Source organism: Chlorocebus sabaeus, chromosome 26, assembly GCF_047675955.1.
Source record: "Chlorocebus sabaeus isolate Y175 chromosome 26, mChlSab1.0.hap1, whole genome shotgun sequence".
NCBI classification, from domain to species: Eukaryota; Metazoa; Chordata; class Mammalia; order Primates; family Cercopithecidae; genus Chlorocebus; species Chlorocebus sabaeus.
Window position 1 is genome coordinate 5001 of NC_132929.1, and position 8992 is coordinate 13992.

Sequence of the window (8992 nt, forward strand, 5' to 3'; positions counted from 1 at the left end):
GGCGCAGAGTCGCAGGCCGATTCAACGCAGGCGCAGAGTCGCGCGCCGGCGCGGCGCAGGCGCAGAGGCGTGACCGAGGCGGCGCAGTCGCAGAGTCCCAGGCCGGCGCGGCGCAGGCGCAGAGTTGCAGGCTGGCGCGGCGCAGGCGCAGAGTCGTGACCGAGGCGGCGCAGTCGCAGAGTCGCGCCGGGGCGGTGCAGACCGGCGCAGGCGCTGAGTCGCAGGCCAGCGCGGCGCAGGCCCAGAGTCGCGAGCCGGCGGGGCGCAGGCCGGCGCAGGCTCAGGCGCAGAGTCGCAGGCCGGTTCAACGCAGGCGCAGAGTCGTGCGCCGGCGCGGCGCAGGCGCAGAGTCGCAGTCCGGCACGGCGCAGGCGCAGAGTCGGGACGGAGGCGGCGCAGGCGCAGAGTCCCAGGCCGGCGCGGCGCAGGCCGAGTCGCGCGCCGGCGCGGCGCAGACTGGCGCAGGCGCAGAGCCGCGCGCCGGCGCGCGCAGACAGGCGGGGGCGCAGAGTCGCGTGCCCGGGCGGCGGAGGTACAGAGTCACAGGCCGGCGCGGCGCAGGCTGGCGCAGGCGCAGGCGCAGAGTCGCAGGCCGATTCAACGCAGGCGCAGAGTCGTGTCCGAGGCGGCGCAGTCGCAGAGTCCCAGGCCGGCGCGGCGCAGGCGCAGAGTTGCAGGCTGGCGCGGCGCAGGCGCAGAGTCGTGACCGAGGCGGCGCAGTCGCAGAGTCGCGCCGGGGCGGTGCAGACCGGCGCAGGCGCTGAGTCGCAGGCCAGCGCAGCGCAGGCCCAGAGTTGCGCGCCGGCGCGGCGCAGGCCCAGAGTCGCGCGCCGGCGGGGCGCAGGCCGGCGCAGGCGCAGAGTCGCATGCCTGCGCGTCGTTGGGGGGTGTCCTGGCGCAGGCGCAGAGACGCACGCCGCCGGAGGAGCGGCGCAGAGACGAGCGGAACTTCAGTAATCGGAAAAGCCGGGTTTGGGTGCCCCCTGCTTGCAGCTGCGCACTACAGGGCCCTCTTGCTCACGGTGCTGTGCCAGTTCGCCCCCTGCTGGCGACTACAGCAACTGCAGGGCCCTCTTTCTTACAGTGGTGGCCAGCGCCCCCTGCTGGCGCCGGGGCACTGCAGGGCCCTCTTGCTCGCAGTATAGTGAGGGCAGGCCGCCTGCTGGCAGTTGGGGACGTTGCAGGGCTCGCTGGGTCACAGTGTAGTAGCAGCACTCCCTATGCTGGCAGCATAGTAGCAGCAGTGCCGATGCTGGCAGCTGGGGACACTGCCTGGCCCTCTTGGTCCAAGTGAAGTGGCGGCTGGCTCCCCCGCTGGCAGCTGGGGACACTGCCGGGCCCTCTTGCTTGCCTTGTAGTAGGGGCACGCCCCCTTCTGGCCGCTGGGGGCACTACAGGATCCTCTTGCTCACAGTGGAGTGGCAGGACGCCCCCTGCTGCCCACCAGGACACTGCAGGCTCCTCTTGCTCGTGGTGTGGTGCCCGTTCGCCACCTGCTGGCAGCTAAGGACACTGCAGGATCCTCTTGCTCACATTGTAGTCGTCGTGCGCCCCCTGCTGGATGCTGGGGACACTGCCGGGCCCTCTTGCTGGCAGTGTGGTGGCAGCACACCACCTGCAGACAGATGGGGGTTATGCAGGGCCCTCTTGCTCCAGGTGTGACGGCTGGCGCCCCCTACTGGCCGCCTCCTGCACCACTTCAAGTCAGAGCGCCAGTTATTAAGTGCCACCAGTTCTGGAAATTCAAACTGAAACGGAGCTATTACTGGGGAGAGCTGATGTCCCAGTTCTTTTCTAACTTGGAAGAAAGATTTTCACCAAGAGGCAGTACGAAGATCGCAGACAACTTCATTAAAAAAAAATACAGTGTGAAGAGCTTATTGTAGAAAAATAGGGAGGAATAGGCTGATCATGCAGGAAAGCAGCCTAAGAGTCCTGTGCAGGGAATTTTATTTTGGACTTCTTCACATTCCTGCCTCTGTCTCAGGTCTGCCTGTGTTTTCTCTGGTTTTCCTGCTAGTGCCTTAGGTCCCCAACTTGCCCCACTTAGGCTTGTGGGACCTCCTCACTGTTGGTTGACGCACATGTGTGGCCATCGATCCGAATCCACTCTGACACCAGGCTCCTTCCCGCCATCCCAGGCAGGCTGACAGCGGTCACGTGTGTACCTACTGCGCCCATCTCTTTTGAATGTGCTTCTCTGCCCTAATCTGTACTTATGGTGCCAGGTTTCTTTTAAGAATGTCCTCTTTGTCCTTATCAGCATGTAGCTACCAATATTGTGACATTTTTACTGCAGAGTGAATGATGACTGGGGCATCTTAAGAGGAGTTCTAGGGTGTTTCTTTCTGCATAGGTATCTCTTCTCCCTCCTACCCACAACTGACAAGTGCCCATCCACTCTAGCATTAGAGATGCTACTAATATGTGAATTTTTGGTGGTCCCTCCAGGTGAGCCTTCCCAGACTTTCCCTTTTCCAGGAGCTCAACCTCCTGTTCATGTCTAGTTGTCTACCTACTCTAACAGAGCCCACTATCCTGTGTCTTTCCCAGAAATAGTGAGGGAACAATGAATTGGAAACCATAGCAATTGATATGCATGTAGATGAAAACTTTACAACTTACACAAATAATCACTCAAAATCATCCTTACACTAAAAATGCAAAATTATACAATTTCTAGAAGAAACTATAAAAGAAAAGCTATGTGCCTTTGGGTTTGGTAATGAATTTTAACAAATGGCACAAAAGGTTGATATACACAGAAGAAATGACAATGTGGATTTCTTAATATTTAAAGTTAATACTCTGGAAAATACCTTGTAAGGGAACAAAAAGACAAGTCACGTATTGGAAAAAAATATTTGCAAAATACACATCTGAGAAAGAATTTGTATTCAAAATACATACAGAATTCTTAAAACTGAACAATAAGTTAAACAGCCCAATTAAAAATGCACACAGATCTGAATGGACACCTCACCAAAGATGATCTACAGAAGGCAAGTAAACATACCAAAAGATGCTCAACATAGTAGATAACTGAAAACCACAGTGAGATAGCACAGCTGGTCTATATCTGTTAGAACTGCTAAACTCTTTCAAAAATGACAAATTGCTGGAGGAAAAACAAGAACTCTTTTCATTGCTGGTGGAACACAGTGTATAAGACCAAAATATGCCACCCTAAAATATAATGGTAGGAAACCAGAATATGCCACCCAAAAATATGTCCCTTTGGCTTAAGAATTATTCCAAGCTGATTATTTTGAAAAAAATGCCAACAAAGGAAGTTCTTAAAACAGAGTAGAAGTTACCCTTGTGTAAGGAAAATTTACATCTATAAAGGAAATCCCCATTTAAAAGCTACCTCTCTCTCTCAGCACCAAGAACAGAAGGATAACTAAATCACTAAAGAGTCTTATGAATAAGATATACATGTTTTTAAACTTTTCTGTTTTTCTCATTTTAATCTGTCATTTGTTACAGAAGGTCCCATCTAAGAATTCCAAAAACACAGAAAATTATTTTTCTTCCTCTATTACAAGTTGGGCAGTTTTTCCCAAAGCTAAACAGTCTCACCTTACAATCCAAAAATCACATTCATAAGTATTTTGACAACTACTTTGATGTTATTTCTAAATAAAAGCTACCATGCAATTATTTACAGAAGCTCTATTCATAATGACCAAAGGAAAAAAAGAATCAGAAAGTCTTATAGTAGATGACTGTGTGGGAATCCACTCAGACATCAAGAGTTCTTATAAGGATTATTTAAATGAAAACATTTGAGATACTGAAGATAAAGGAAGAAATCTTACCAGAACTTACTTTATCCAATTAAAGCAGAGCTCCCAGAAAAATACAGCTGCCGTTAACTCCATCCAAGGAGTTTCTTGCAAATTCAGCTGCCATGAAGACAGTGCACTCTTTCCCATTAGCATTGATAAATGAAAATGAAATCCTAAGCTCCCAACTGACTGAACAGACCAACTCTTGGCTGAGGGAACCCCAGAGTAACTTTCAAAACTGAGTTCTCAGCTTGGCCAGGATGGGATGATGGGGGTCAGATGCACCTCATTATACCCCCTCGTTTGCTAACCATGATGAAGCTATCTTCCCTAAGGATTAAACAGAAACCAGCCCTTTCAAAGGCACTGCCACTGATATCAACCTCTCCTTTCTTGCCTAATAAGAGACCACCCATGACAGAGAGGTTCTGGTCTGTGTACAGAGGATGCACAGAGCGAGTTTTCATGTCCTCTGCTTCACCTTTTAATGTCAGAAGGCAGAAAACTCTACCCTGGGATCGTGCTAACACTGCCATTTTTTTTCATGGGACCCATGAAGAAGCAAGAAACTCAATTGCAGAAGCATGCATTTCTCCTTTCATAAATATTCATGACTCCTCCTAGAGTTTATTAAATATATGTTTTTGCCAATTCCACTCAGCATAAATTACTATTTCCTTTACATCTCCCTTGAAACATCTGTTTCTGGCTTCTGGCTGGAGGCTATGCTTCCCAGTCTGTCAGAAGGACAATCCTGCAGGCTGCAACCCTTTGTAGGAAATAAATCTCTCACTGGGTGTGGCGGCTAATGCTTGTAATCCCAGCACTTTGGGAGGCCAAGGTAGGTGGATCACCTGAGGTCAGAGGTTTGAGACCAGCCTGGTCAACATCATGAAACCCTGTCTCTACTAAAAATACAAAAAATTAGCCAGTCTTGGTGGTGGGCATCTGTTATCCCAGCTAATTAGGAGGCTGAGGCAGGAGAATCGCTTGAACCCAGAAGGTGGAGGTTGCAGTGAGCCGAGATCACACCATTGCACTCCAGCCTGGGCAACAAGAGTGAAACTCCATCTCGAAAAAAAAAAAAAAAAAACATAAAAATAAATAAATGTCTCTTTTCCAAATTTATGAATGTCACCAGTCTTCTGTTGACAGCATTAAAAGGTTCATAAAGACCTTCCATACTCTCCCACAAAAGCCCTAGAAATTGTCATTTTGTTAATCATTTTGGATGCTGAAGAACTTGTAATCCAATGAGTAGAAAAGTTGGTACCCCATTTATGGCTGTAAACCTGCCAATTCTCAGGAGTTTGTATAAGCCTAAATCTGAAAGGATCTCATCCCATTAGGATTCTTGTCTCCGTTTCTGTTGCCTTTGCCCACTGGCTCTGCCAACATAGGTCTTTCTTTCTCCTTGGCTATCTTTGGATATGGGGGCTCCATCTTCTGTACCACCTTAGGGAATGCCTTTTGCATGCATGGCTAAGTCATTGAAAAGCCTACAATTTCAGTAACATTTTGAGTGAGTACTCTGAAGCTGGGTTGGAATCTCAGGCTTCTTTGTCTGGAAGGTAACTCTTGGGCTACAAGTTTCTTATCCTAGCTTTGGTTTTGAGGCCTCTGTGTTCTCCTCTTGGGTTGGACATTATTCCTGGCTTTTTGTCTCATGGTGTCTCTGTGATCTTGATCTTGCTCCTTTCATGGGAACTTCTCAGTTGACTAAATTCTCCCTTCTCAAACCTCTGCTGACTATGTGTTCCACCAATATGGTACTAATTCTGTCTACTTCCTTTCCTGTTTGCATGACTTTACTAGGAATAAGAATTATTTAGAACTTTAATGGCTCCTTTGAGAAAATTTTTATCTTCCAAACTGCCTCCTTTTAGACCTTTCCCTTCCCGTTTGGGTCTCTAAACTCCCTATAATCACTGAAATTTTAGGCACCCTGCTCCATGCCTTGGAGGCTCTCAACATGCTCAAGAATCTGCAAAAGCAAACACCTGGGGCTGAAAAATAAAACAGAAAAAAAAATATTTCTCAGCCTCCGTAAGATTGTATGTCAAAACAAAAGAAAATCTTACAAATCTCCAAAAGTATTAGCGAGAAAAAAGCTTTAGCCCTCATATGAAGAAGGTAAAAACTTGTTCCATTTTCCAGAAACACAGTTATAATACAAATAAAAAATGGGGCAAAGACAAAATCCAAGTCTTCTGTATAAACTAGTGAATTTTGTATTATTGTAATCACATTAGTCAGCATTCTCCAGAAAGGCAGAATCAATATGATATATGTAGATAGATAGATGAGAGAAGACTCATTAGGGGAATTGGTTCACATAATTATGGAGGCTGACAAGTTCCAAGATAGCCTGTCTCCAAGTTGGAGAACCAGGAAAGCACCAAGTTGGAGAACCAGGAAAGCGTAGCATGGCTCAGTCCAGGCCCAAAGGACTCAGAACGAGGGAAGCCAATGGTGTAACTCTCATTCTGAGGCCAAAGGCCTGAGACCCTGAAGTTCTGATGTCAAGGGCAGGAGAAGAAGGATGTTTCCATTTCAGAAGGAGAAAATTCCCCTTTCCTCTTCCTTTTTGTTCTATCTGGGTTCTCAACCAATTGGATGGTGCCTGTATTCATCCATTTATACACTGCTATGAAGAAATACCTGAGTCTGAGCAATTTATAAAGAACAAAGAGGTTTAATGGGCTGACAGTTCCACATGGCTGGAGGGGCCTCACAATCATGGTGGAAGGGGAAGCAAAGACGTCCTTCTTCACATGGCAGCAACAATGAGAAGTGCTGAGCCAAACGGGAAAAGCTCCTTATAAAAACATCAGATCATGAGAACTCACTCACTATCATGAGAACAGCATGGCAGTAACCACCACCATGATTCAATCACCTCCCAGTGGGTCCCTCCCACGACATGTAGGAATTATAGGAACTACAATTCAAGATGAGATCTGAGTGGGGACACAGCTAAACCACATCTGTGTCCATCTACATTGGGTCAGGGTTATCTCAGTGTCTTCCAGAAACACCCTCACCCATATGCCCAGAAATTGTGTTTTACCAGCTATGTGTGTCTCTTAATCCAATCAAGTAGATGTCTAAAGGTAACCGTCAGAATATTTATGCCTGATTCGTGGCTGAAATTTCAGGATGAAAGCTATGAAATCTCTATTTGTGTTTGTATGTCTATTAATGTGTGTTATGTATATGTGATATTTTCTTAACTCAGGATAGCGTTGCAAAATTCATTTATAAAATCCTTTAAAAGTGCTCTATTCTAATTTGGCTTGGAAAAAAATAAGCATTTATAAATAAATATTAACCAAACTCCTAGAAATATAGGAACTGATCAAATGTTTTTTAAGTTAACACGATTTGGATAAAACTTAGTTAAATAAGGTTAATATAATATTTTTGGTGTAATAAAACAACTATGTCTTCAAAGTTACCACTATTGAATATGAAACAAACATAATTTCCTATTCTGCTTGAGTTCTACTCAAATAAGCTAATATTATACTTACTAGAAATGTAAAATCTTAAAGCTTATAAATTTGATTCTAATTAAGTTGTCATTCTTATGAAAAACATTATTTCTTTTTTATGGTGAAAAGATACACATATATTTAGAGTTAGCCAGCTGAACTCGGTTTAGATGATCCCAATTTTGTTGCAACATCCAAAGGAGCATCCAACATCATAATCAGGAGACAGTCGAACATATGCCTTCTTCTCTTTATCAGGTCGAATCAGGATGTTGACTGTGGCCACATCCATGTCCCAGAGCTTCTTCACAGCCTGTTTGATCTGGTGCTTGTTGGTTTTAACATCCACAATGAACACAAGCATGTTGTTTTCTTCTGTCTTCTTCAAGGCCGACTCAGTGGTCAGCGGAAACTTGATGATAGCATAGTGGTCAAGCCTGTTTCTCCTGGGGGTGATCTGCTGAGGATATTTGGGCTGTCTTCGGAGTCGCAGTGTCTTGGGCCACCTCAAGGTGAGTGAAATGTGGATCTTCTTTTCTGTGTGTTGCTGTGGACACCTTTCAACACTGCCTTCTTGGCCTTTAAAGCTTTGGCTTTGGCTTTGGCTTTAGGAGGGGCAGTAACTTCCTTCTTCACTTTCGGTGCCATCTTGAGAAAAGCAAAAAACATTATTTCAAAAATAATTTGTTTACTGTAAATCTGCTTAATAGTAGTTTCCAAAATACTTTTTGGTAATTTTTAACCTTAAAGTTAAGCTAAGTAACAGATTTGCTTTAAATATCTAGACCATTTATAAATAAGATACAGTACTAAAACATTAATTACTGAACATAAATAATTCAGGTTTATATACTTTTCGCTTCTTGTTTTTACAGAGAGACTAAAGATATTTTAGACCATTAATAAACATGTTTTTGTCTACCACGATGAGAAATTGTACGATGAGGAAACACATCCCTGTAGATGTTGGGAGATGGTATACTCATACATTTTCTAACCTACTATGGAATGCTAATATATGACAGTTTATAACTGTTTACTTGTTAGTTTTATCTGGAAAATAAATGATTACTAAGTATTACAATTATAATCAATATGTGTAAATAAAACTACTAGAAGCAATAGAATAACTAGAAACAACTCTATGGAAAGCATGCAAGAAAAGTAGGGCATGTTTCACAAGTAAAGAAGGATGTATTTTTTATAAGGAAAACCTTACAAAAGATACAAATAAAAAGAGATATCTAACCTTCCCTGTGTTATATTTGTATGGGTAAAATGTTATGTTTTCAGAAATTATATAAAATTCCTGGAAATTTGTCAATGTCCTCCTTATCCATGCTATGTGCCAGTATAGAGTTATGAGTCATAATTCCAATTATTATTTTAAATGTGCTGGGTGCAGTGGCTCATGCCTGTAATTCCAGCACTTTGGGAGGCCGAGGTGGGTGGATCACAAGGTCAGGAGATCAAGACCATCCTGGCTGACACAGTGAAACCCCATCTCTACTAAAAATACAAAAAAAATTAGCTGGGCGTGGTGGTGGGCACCTGTAGTCACAGCTACTCGGGAGGCTGAGGGAGGAAAATGGCGTGAACCTGGGAGGCGGAGCTTGCAGTGAGCCGAGATCACGCCACTGTACTCAAGCCTGGGTGACAGAGCGAGACTCTGTTTCTAAATAAATAAATAAATAAATAAATGTTGTA

At 45.2% G+C, this 8992-nt stretch overlaps 1 pseudogene; it reads right to left on the reverse strand.

Moving 5' to 3' along the window:
• Positions 1-7451: 7451 nt before the first annotated feature.
• On the reverse strand, positions 7452-8039 carry LOC140710353 (large ribosomal subunit protein uL23 pseudogene; annotated as a pseudogene).
• Between the last annotated feature and the right edge of the window lie 953 nt (positions 8040-8992).